The 11422-nt window shown below is 47.3% G+C and overlaps 1 protein-coding gene across 1 annotated transcript in view; it reads right to left on the minus strand.

The window, feature by feature from the left end:
- The window catches only part of TAB3 (TGF-beta activated kinase 1 (MAP3K7) binding protein 3), an 86192-nt gene extending 80996 nt beyond the window's left edge, over nt 1-5196 (minus strand). The window contains exon 1 of the mRNA XM_053202218.1: nt 5057-5196. The gene's annotated coding sequence lies outside the window, so the exon portion shown is untranslated. The remainder of the gene's footprint in view (nt 1-5056) is intronic.
- Between the last annotated feature and the right edge of the window lie 6226 nt (nt 5197-11422).

An 11422-nucleotide genomic window follows, 5' to 3' on the forward strand; every position in this document is an offset into this window, starting at 1 on the left:
ACTGTCTCTCTCTCTCAAAAATAAATGAACATTAAAAAAAATTTTTTTAACTTTATAAATAATTTTTAAAAATTACTACCAAATACACAAATGTTTTCTTTCTCTCTCTCTCCCTCTCCCTCACTCACACACACACACAGACACACACATCCAGCACAGAAGGGGTCTCATCTCAGAAGTTAGTAATAGCAGTAGCGACAATGATGATGACCGTGTACTACGAAAAACTGACTCTTCTTGAGTCTTTACCATTGCTAGTTATGTTGTAAATATGCACGATACATCCTCTGGCTGGCTCATTTCATCCTCACAAAAACCCTGTGAGGTAAATATGACACTACCCCAATTTCAAAAATGAGGAAACAGGTCAGTGATTAAGCAACTTGCCTAAGATCACAGAGCTAGTGTCAAAAGTAAGATTTGAACATTCGAGCATTTTACCCCAGAGATGTTTTTAACCACTGCGCTCTGGGTATAATTAAATAATTTGGCAAACTCTGAAATAAAGGGTGATTACTCCATTTTTAAAACAAGAGTGATTTGGAGATTTAAAAAAAAAAAGAGAGAGAGAGAGAGAAAGAGACCTATCTTGCCTTTCAGTAGAAATACATCTTTCAACCAAGCCAAGACTGAACACATTCATACAGAACAAATTTAAAATGTATTCCGCTTTGCTTTTAACACTTCAAAATCCCTCACTTGTCCGAACACTGCAAACAGTGGTAACGGCATGGAACTCCAACAACAGACTAATAAAACTTTATTTTAAAACCTTCAGGTAAAACAAACACAGTCCCGGTTTACCATTAAGTAAACGGGTCTAAAATAACTGCTACAGTTCAAATACCCTTGAAAAGTTTCAAAACAGCAACAAGAGATAGTGGGAACAAGATACGGCTTTTATGACAAAGCAAAACTCTGTTCTTTCCACAACACTGTAACATCTGCTTTGAGAACAAATATTAACCTGGGATAGACTGAACAACTATATTTCAAAACATGTGCTTGAATTCAAAACTGCTTCATTGAACATCTAAAAAGGCTATCTGTTTATCTCCCAGAAGAGCCAGCTGATCGGCACAACACATCTAATGTGGACAGCGAAAAGGTGTGCTCCATACCATCCCACTGAGTAATTAACAAAAAGCACGCAACCCCCAACAACTTCTAGAGCACACACGGATTTCCTAAATCATCTACCTGAATCTCAGAGCTTGACTTCCCAGCAAACAAAGGTCTTTGTGGCAGGATTCCAAACCAGTCCACAAAAACTAAAACACCCATAAGGTTACCGAAGTATAATAAAATACCAAACCTGCACGGGCAACGCTTCTCTGGGAAAACTCATTTTGCAATCGCCTTTAGAATAAAACCAACTACTCCTGCCCCACTCAGCCCTCCAGCAGCAACCAATTCTTCACCCCCCGCCCCAGGACCACAGGCCCAGGCTTCCACGATCAAGGCAGAGCAGGAGAAAGGGCAGGGAAGATGGCAGTTGGCAGTGCACGAGGCTTCCGAGTTAGGACAAAAAGGCAGAGCTGCGGCGGGAGGAGATCCTGGGATACGGAAGGGAGGACCTACTCGGGAGAGCAGGATGAAGGGCGGGATGGCAGCAAAAAGGGGCAAGAGAAAAGTGTGAGGGTCAGGGTGGGTGACAGAAGAGGACAAGAGAGCAGGGCCCACTCCTGGAGCAGATGAGCTTTCACAAACTTTCCTTCTTCATGCTTAAGAGAGGGAAGGAAGAGAAAAAGAGAAACGGTGGCAAAGATCTTGACACTGCCCCTCTCACTCTGGCTACTCTCACTCTCCTTTTCAATAAAGGATGGAGGAGGTTCGCTAAGGGGTCTTGTCCAGGTCCTTCTTGATCCCATAGAGCACAGGGATTCGAGAAGGGGAGTGGACCTAGAGGAGTTTTGTTTTCCTCCTTGTCAGCATCCACTGTGCCAACGACTTCAGGGACAATTAGAACCAAGGGGGCTAAGGGCTCCCAGGTACCAGCAGGAACAACTAGTAGTAAAAAGAGAGGAAGGAACCTAGGGAAATTTGGCACATGAAGTGGGATGGTGGAGGAGGGCCAAATAAATCAATAGAATTGCCAACGAATTAAACTATAATCACCGTTCTCAAATATTTAGGATTAATTCATTTTGACAGTTTCCAGGATTTCATCAGGTCCATTTCACTTTTAAATAAACAAGTATTTGTGGCCATAGTAATAGACTGGGGTTTATTATGTGGAAGATATGAAAATATACTTCGAAATACATATGAGATAATTTCCTGGTGCTTTTTTTTTGTACAGTGGCACTATAAATCATTGCAGAAAAAGCTTTTTTGTTTACTGAGTGAGCATTCAGTTACTTTATCATTTGTCAATTTTTTCACCCCAATAGCCCAAATATCATGAGTAATTACCTTCACAAATAAGGAAGGATAGTTAACTCTTTCTTGGGAGTATAACTATAATGAAAAACTTGCTCATTCAGACCAAACACTGCCTGGCAGGACTGAAAGTTACTATTTCAAGCAAAGCTCCAAACCCATACACACAGATGCATCCTGAGGAGCACAGGACTTCAGACTCTACCACCAGCCTCTAATGCCCACGTTTCCATCAGACAAGTCTACCTAACCGCAGGTCCCCCCGAACAAGTTACTTCTTAAAGGACGGCCCCGTGAATCCCAAACTCCATAATCACATTCCCACGACTCCCCACCAGAGATAATTAATTCAAGAGGTAAACCTAACGAAATGACCTGCTGGAGGATGAGTGCCAGACACTTCGCATCCTCCTTCCCCCGTGTTATTTTAGCAGCTCCCCTTCCAGTTGAAATCTCTCCTGAGCAGAGATAATGGCCAGGAGGCAAACTCAGCAGCACATCAAAGATGCAAGAACAGAGACCATCAGATGACAAAAATGACCATCGGCCATGCACTGGCAAGATGCCCCTGCTGTTTCACCGACATCTCAGATACTGCTTGGGAACCGGGAAGATTTTTCACCCCCTAGCCCCACAGAAGATCATACTGGATCCCAGAATAGCTGCCACATTTTCTGCAAACGACAAAGTGGATCCAAAACCTCTGGACTGGGGCGCCTGGGTGGCTCAGTCGGTGAAGCGTCCGACTTCGGCTCAGGTCAGGATCTCACGGTCCGTGAGTTTGAGCCCCGCATCGGGCTCTGTGCTGACAGCTCAGAGCCTGGAGCCTGCTTCGGATTCTGTGTCTCCCTCTCTCTCTGACCCTCCCCCATTCATGCTCTGTCTCTCTCCGTCTCAAAAATAAAGATTAAAAAATTTTTTTTAAAAACAAACAAAAAAACCCCCAAAACCTCTGGACTAAATTAAAGAGAAGAAAAACAGCGCCTGTTATCAGATACTCCACTTGTTGGAGAAGGTAGGTGGGTGGGTGCGTGTGTATATACCTCCAAGCTATGATAAAGCAAATTCAAACCCCTAGAAATAGTTGGTATTTTATTTTAGTAATGTAATTTGAAAAACTATGCAGGACCAGAATAAACGAAATATTTGATCTTTGAAGTATCCTGGCATGCTGAAACTAGAGGCAAAGTTACTGAAAACATCTGAATTTCACATAGGTCACTACCGGCTACTGGGAATCCTTACTAATCAGCAGACTTCTGTTAAAATGTTACCTCTGGCTAGAAAATGAACACGTCTGAAAAGAAGGGAAAAAAAAAAAAAACCCCAAAACCTTGAGATTATCTTCAACCAAGAGCACTGAAATCTTTCAAGATTACCGACAGAACTGAAAGGTTTCTTTGTAACAAAAATTTCCATTTCATGAAATTTTTATCACTTAGCACACACACTTCTGCAGGGTATAGTAGAAAAAGCCCACATTCTAAAATCAGACACACATGAATGTGGGCTCTAGGTCTGCAATTTTCCAGCTATATAACCTCCTGAGGAAAATTACTGAAGAATACGAGAGGTTAGTGTGGTTATGTGTACAACAGGCATAACGTTACCTGCACAGGAGAGCTATAGGTAACCCACCAAACCCGGTGCCTGAATATACACAATACCAGCTTCCTTAGCTGCAACACACGCTGCACAGAATATGCCAATGAAAAATATACGTAACTGAGAAGGCTGTGTCAAATCAACACGTGAAAGAAAACCCAGAGTGACAGAACATAGACTATTATGTTCTGTCCAATATAAAGATGAAACTCATATATTTAATATTTATCTTCACGGAAGTCTTTTCCTTTGATTAAGCCACTGGTAAGCAAATGGGGCTAGGGGACTAAAGTTGAAAAACTTCCTATGTGACACTGCTTGAAAATGTGTACGTGGATTTGCTTGCATTCTTCACGTCATCACAAAATTTACCATGGGTGACGATGCCTTTAATAATACTGTTAAAAGCTAACCTCTCATCTCAAAAGCCTTTTCTTGATTGACACGTTTGTTTCTTCTTACAAACGTTCTGGTGTACGATTGCAAAACGTTTAGAAGGCAAAGAAAAAAATAAATCCCTTTATTCTTCTAAAATGAGAAAGTGAGGAGAAGAAGCTAACTTTGTCAAATTGTTCTTCTTTCTCATTCATTCTTGTTCTCTCACAAACCAGAACTAAACAGATCGCATGCCAAAATTATTGTCGGATTGACAAACGTCACTGAAGAACACATGGAACTGACAACCCGTCTGGACCAAAGGTGACAAGTATTCTTAAGCAATTTAAATAAATTAAATTTCCGTAAAGACAAAAATGCTTTTTATCAACACTATGAACTTTTGACTTTATATGCAGCCTACTTGATAACCCACCTTATCCCTCATCCCAACGCCCCAAATCCTGTTTCTTACGCCCTTTTTAATGAGCTGGCACACAGGACTAAACTACACAACTCCAACCGGGAATAACTAATCTGTTGTCGGACCTCAGAGGACTGTTGGTGCGATCTTTGTTTTTTAAAACAAAACAAAACAAAAAACGGACACCAGGTTTTCGCCTTACTCCACACCTGCCACCAATTGCAACCCCCCCCCCCCCCCCCGTTTAGAACAATTACTATTACTACTAACCTTCCCCCACATCTCTCAATAGCCTCAAGAGACTCAACCTTGATGCTGATTAGTCCTCATCGGCAAACGCCTTGCTGGGGCTTGAAGCCCGTCCACCGACGTTCACTCTCCGCAATGTCCAGGGTGCGGCGAGGAAGGACATCATCCCCTCTGCTTGGGGGGCGAAGGCCGAGCAAGGCCCCCGGCCACTCCCTCTCTCCTCGGCCTCCCAGGGCGTCTGGGGCGGGCGCGCCAGGCCCTGCGCAGACCTCCAGCAGCCCCGCAATTCCCGGTGTCCGCCGCAACCCCAGGCCGAGCCGAGCCCACGGGACGCCCGCATTCGAGCGCACACCTAGCGCCCGGGCGCTGGGTCACCGAGACGACCCAGGGGCCACCCCCGACGCCCCGACTGGGACAGGTGCCGGGCCCTTCTTGGGGACACTCACCCGGCAGCCGCAGCTCCTGTCTGCTGCTGCCGCTGCCTCGCCTTCTCGCCCGCCGCCTGCTCCCGCGGGGGGGTCCGGGCTGGCGCCGCCTCCCCGCCCGACCCCCCTCGGGTGCGCGCCGTGCGGGGCCCGGTCTGGTGAGAGCCGCCGCCGCCGCCGCCGCCGCCGCCGCCGCCCCCTTTCCTTTCCTCCCTCCTCCCTCCGTGCGTCCCTCCCACCGAGGCCCGCCTCGTATTTCCTGGATCCGGCCTCAGCAAGAGCTTGGCAAGCGAACCGCCGGCTTCAGGACTCTCGTCGGGTGCCGTCGCTCGCCAGGCACAAAGATGGCGCCGCCGGGGACTGCCGAAGGCGATGTCGCGAGACTTCTCCTACAGCGACCGGAGAGCGGGGGCCCACAGGAAAGGTGGTCAATTAGGGCAGCCTCAGCTGCCCTCAGAGCAAACGCTCCTCCTAAGCGAAAATGGGCGGTACCGGTTACAGCGGAAGTTATTGCGGCTGCGCGGAACGGGGAGTGACGCATGCTCAGAACGGCTCCTGAAGTAAGACCCAGTTCTCCGTGTTTTACCTGTTTCCTCCCAGAGGCAAGGGGCGGAGAAAGGGTGGGCGGAGGAACCAGAAATGAAACCCGGGAAAGGGTTGGGCAGGACTGATTGGGAAGTGGGAGGTGTCTTAAGAGACACCGGGTCCTCCCTCCAGAGCCTGAACGGCCAATTTGGCGTCCCCAGGAGTCCCAACCCTTTCCTTCTCCCTTCTCTCCCAGTCACCAAGTATTCTTTGGAAAGTCTCAGCTGCCCTTTCATCCTGTTTTCCGATTCCCGTTGTGGTGTTTTTTCTTTCTTTTTTCTTTTTCTTGTTTTATTTGAGAGCCCGCTGTGTGCTCGGAGCAGCGTTCGCTGCTGGAAGCCACAGCCCTCCAGTTTCTCACATTACCAAATAACTTTCTCTTTCATTTTGGCGCTACGTGAGCCTTCCAAATGGCATACACTTAACTGCTTCTGCTCCTGTTTTGTTTTTTCTCTCTCATTCATTTATTCGTTGATTCAAACGTATGTTGAGAGTTTCCTGCGTGCCAGGGACTGAAGACACGGAGACGTGCTCTGACCTCAGGGAGCTATTGGCCTGGGATAGCGATGGATGAGATAAAAACAATGATGACAGTTCAGCACAGTGAATTCTGTAACAAAAATAGGTACCGAGAGGAGTGACAGGTCCTGGGAGCAGGGTACCATGACATGCATCAAAAGAGAAAATTCTTGGAGGGCAGTCTTACAGGCGTGGGATTTAGTCCATTGGATCAGGGTAATGTCAGGCAACAAGCCACCCGATTATTTTAACAGAATTTAATATAAAAAAGTGATAATTAGGTAACTGAAAATGCAAGAGGAGAGCTTAATACACGACGGAGACAGCAACTGTGCTACAGTGGCCTAACAGCCACTCTGCTGAGAGCCAGGGGGACCAACCAAGGGGGGATGTTGGGATTATTACAATTTAAATATTTAGAGAAGGGGCTGCGTGGAGCTGAAATTCAGACCACTGAGGAGGGAAGCGCACCTACCGGTGCTGGTGTCTCTGATGGGGGCTCAAGATGCTGTGTCTGCCCTTGTGGAGAAAACTGCAAAGTGGATCCAACCACTGCTATGGGAAGGAACTGCCAGTGTCCTAAGAGTCCCAATCTCCCTCTGACCTGGGTCTGAGAAAGACACTAGAGCGGAGCTGGACTTGACCCACAGCCAGCAGCAGAGCAACTCTGGTGTTGAGAGTCATTTTAGAAGCCGGATGTGGCCCAAAAGGGAGCCGTTCGCTCCTGTCTCCCTCCCCACATAGTGGGCACCCTCGTGTTCAAACACGGATAGAAAACTTGCTTTGAGTTCAGGGTTTCGTACCGAACAAAGCTGCCCCTGGGAGAGCCCGCTCACAAAGCCATGAGTGAGAAATAAATGTGCAGTGTGGTATGCCGCTGAGACTTTTGCTTATTACAGGGCAGAAGCAGAGTGCTAACAGCAGCTCTGTTCCGCAGAGTGAGCGGAAGTTTCTTTTCTTTTCTTCTCCTTCTTCTTCTTTTTTTTTTTGTCTTCTTGCTCCACCATCCCTATAGTGCTGACCTAGCATGTTTGGTCCAGAGTGGCTCAGCACCGCATCACATTCCAGTCATCAGGAAGGGGAAGATCTACCCGTTTCCTTGAAGGGTACAACCCAGAAGTTGGTAACATCATTTATGGTCACAGCCTGTCAGCCCAAACTTATTCACATTGATGTATTTACCCGCAAGGGAGACCGAGAAATGTGTTCTTATTTTAAGCAGTCTTATACCTGAGCTAAAAATGCCATGCCTCTAGAAAACAGGTTGGTGGGTTGCTGGCGGGAGGGGGGGACAGTGGGGAACGAGCGGCCCCCTAAAATAGTCAAATCTCAGAACTTGATCTCAAGTTATGTCTTGTCCTCTCTCCCAGTTGGGTCCTGCCCCCAGTGAGGGGCTTAAAGTCAAAGAAGCGAGTATAATCCTCTTTCTGTTCCTTAGGCTTCTACTTCTCCTTCCCCATTTTTCTAACTAGGAATTTCTTCTCCTCCAAGCGTGAAGATGGCGGGAACGGAGACAGCCAATTTCCTGCTTTACAGGTTACAGTCACAAGATGCTTTTGTCCTCTCCGGACACAGCAGATGGCCAAATTGACTCTATCTCTTGATTGCTTTTGGTTCTTCTTAGGCTCCCACTGGGAAGATTTGATAGTACATCCTAGGGCCCATATGGCGTTCTTCCCTCTGTCAGCCCTCTCTCTCCTCAATCCCTGGTCTCTTACTTTTTGATGTTGCTGAAAGTCCTCTCTTGGTTGTCCGTGTCTTCGGTGTGGCCGGCACCCAAATGCTGGCTCTCTTAGGAGGTGAGTGTGATTCTTCAGCACCCTCCTCACGGCCTAGTTCTTTGATATAAACTCCCTTATGGGATACCCACGACGTCTCACTGCCAGGATCCCCTCACCCCTCAGCAGGGCCTTTGGCAGGGCACAAGCAGGAGGCTCAAGCTTTTTTGCATTCTGGGACCATCACGTGATCCAAAGGAACCGTGCATATCCTTGCCACCATAAGTAACAGCCAGGCCGCCCTGTCACTGCTGCACCCGCAAGCTTCCTGTCTTTAGAACTCTTCTGGCGCAAGGCAGGCAGCAGTGTCTGTGGTGACTCTGGTGTCTAAACTCCAAGGACATGTGGCCAGCTCTCGCTGAAAGTCTCCGCCTCTCCCCTAAATTTCTCAAATAGCTACCGTTCAATCAGGCAGCCGCAGCGTGACACATCTTTAAGACCCTCCTGACTCAGCTCTTCCGAGAGGCCCCCCCTCCCTTTGGCTTTGCCTTCTCCAGGGGAAGAGAAAATCTACAATAATTCCTGAGAGGTGAGAACTACCGAAAATCTTCCTTCGAGACTTCTCGTATGTCAGCTGGAGGAAGTGTTCGGGTTATAGTTCTAGACCCGGGTTTGCTGCCTCTTGGTGAGCCTCTAGGGAGGGACCTAGAGCTCTCATTACCATACGAGACAGCTTAGCAGGTATTTTCTTCAGCTGTGTCAGATACCTCTATGTACCGTTGCAGATATTTTTGGCCTCATTTGTGTTAATAATCTATCGCCACATAACACACCTTTCCAAAAAACATAATAGTCTAAACTAATAACCATTTGATTTGCACGTTATACAGTAGGTCAGCAATTCAAGGATTGGTTCTTTTTTTTGGTAATCTCTGCACCCAACGTAGGGCTTGAACTTCCATAGTGTAATGGTGAGCACTCTGGACCCTGAACTTACAACTCCAAGATCAAGAGTCACACACCCCACCGTCTGAGCCAGGCAGGCGCCCCAGCGGTCAGCAATTTAAACTGGCCGCAGCTGGGCTGCTCTTCGTCTGGTCTCACCCAGGGTAACTCATGGTGACAAGAGCCTCTCACCAAGTTGCCCGACTCCACAGGGTACAGTCTAAAAGCTAAAAGGTTGCTTGTGCTCGCTCTGGCAGCACATGTACTAAGAGCTAAAAAGGGAGTTGGGCCTGTGATGGGCCATTTCGTCAAACTGTCTGCCTCTGAGTGGTGAAGTATATGATGAGATCACGGATTCTCACGGTCAGGTGCAGCTCCTTTGCGGTAACGCGGTCCGTCGGTTTTAAGCAACACTGCATGGGATACCATGTCAATGGATGACCATTTCATAGACTCTTCAACGGTAGCCCTACTGGGGGAACTGCGGATGGGAAAGGCAAACTCATAACTGGAGTGTGAATCAGTCCTGAAGAGAATGAATTCCTGCCCCGTAGTCACACACACCCCTCGTGGAAACGATCCAAAGTAATTATTTGCCCAAGTGGCCGTCTGGTCTCCTTGAGGATGGTGCCATGCTGTGCCTCAGTGCTGGTTTCTGCAGGTGGGGGGTTGGGCCGGTAGCAGCTAAATGAGCCTTAGTGAGAGGGAGTCCTTTTTGGACCTGAAAGGCGAGCCTGGGTTCCATCGGCAAGATCCCTTCTCATAGAGCAAGCCTATGACGAACCTTGTTGGTGATGGACTGTTTGGACGGCTTGGTGCCAGGCAATCTGGATTTGGGGTACCTGCTATTTATAGGAATTCTCTGGGACCTTAAGGTCAATGGGATGTCACAGTCCTCCTGTGAGAGGAAGAGGTCCCATGGGAAGCTAAGCTTGAGTGCAGCCTATCTCTCTGGGAGAAGGGCAGATCTCTGGTTCCAGTTAGCTTTTTGCCTGCAAACCAGCATCATAATTTGTCAGAATCACTTTCAGACAAGTGTGCTCTTTGTACGAAAATGTTCTATCGAGATTATGTTAATTTTCACTCCTGTGTGGACCCCCTGATTGGTTTTTGCCTTGCGATTTGGTGATTCTCAATGGGAAAGAGGTTGCTCATAACCTAAATGGCTCCCTGTGTTCTATCTCCTGTTTTGCTTCCCGCCTAAACTTCACCTAGCACTTGCCCTGTACTGACCAGTACCATAAATAATGAGTGTGTCGAAGCGCCTCCTGACCTTGCTGGAAGAAGTAAAGGCAACCGATTCTAATTGCTCCTGTCAGAACCGCAAGGAACAATAGAATTCAGCCTCTTATACCAAGACATTTGAAGAGGAAAAATGAAATTAGGAATTAAGTGCAAAGGAGCGAGAAGGAAAAGTTACCAGTTGCCCAGCCCCAGCACCTTTTCACCCCTGGTTCCAGGGCAGGACATGCTCATTGTCTCATGTTTCAGCATTCTCTGACTTGGGAGTTGTGATCTGGTGATGGATAATGGGTTAGTGCTCTTTCTGGAACATGACTCATCTATACTCACTAGAACTCTTTTTAGAACAGGCCAGACAAATAGGATTGGTCTCAGGCCATCTCCTGAACTGGATGGACAGAATACACCGATCTCTGCAATGCCAGCTGTTGACCAGGGTCAACCCTTTCACATCCATCCCTTTGCTTGCTAGTCCCCATTCCTAACCACCTATGCCCCCATCCAATGGCCAACTCCCTGCTGGCTCATCTCTACCAAGGCTGTCATCTCAGGAGTGGAAACCTACTTCTCTTAATGTAGCTTAATTCAAATAGGCTCAATGTCTTTTTCTTGTTTAAAGTCAAAGGTTAATTAATACTAGGAATAGGGACCTGGATGGCTCGGTTGGTTAGGCGTCTGACCCTTCATCTCAGCCCAGGTCACGATCTCATAGTTGGTGGTTTGGAGACCCACGTCGGACTCTGTGCTGACAGCGCAAAACCCGTTAGGGATTCTCTCTCTCCCTCTCTCTCTCTGCCCCTCCCCTGCACTCACGCTCAACCTCGCTCTCTCTCTCAAAAATAAATGAAGAAACATTTAAAAGGACATTTAAAAATAATAAAGTGAGAAAAAAGAGATTCCCTCTCTGTCTGCCTCCCCTCAAAAAAATAATGACACTAGGAATAAAAACACTT

Source organism: Acinonyx jubatus, chromosome X, assembly GCF_027475565.1.
Source record: "Acinonyx jubatus isolate Ajub_Pintada_27869175 chromosome X, VMU_Ajub_asm_v1.0, whole genome shotgun sequence".
Lineage (NCBI taxonomy): Eukaryota > Metazoa > Chordata > Mammalia > Carnivora > Felidae > Acinonyx > Acinonyx jubatus.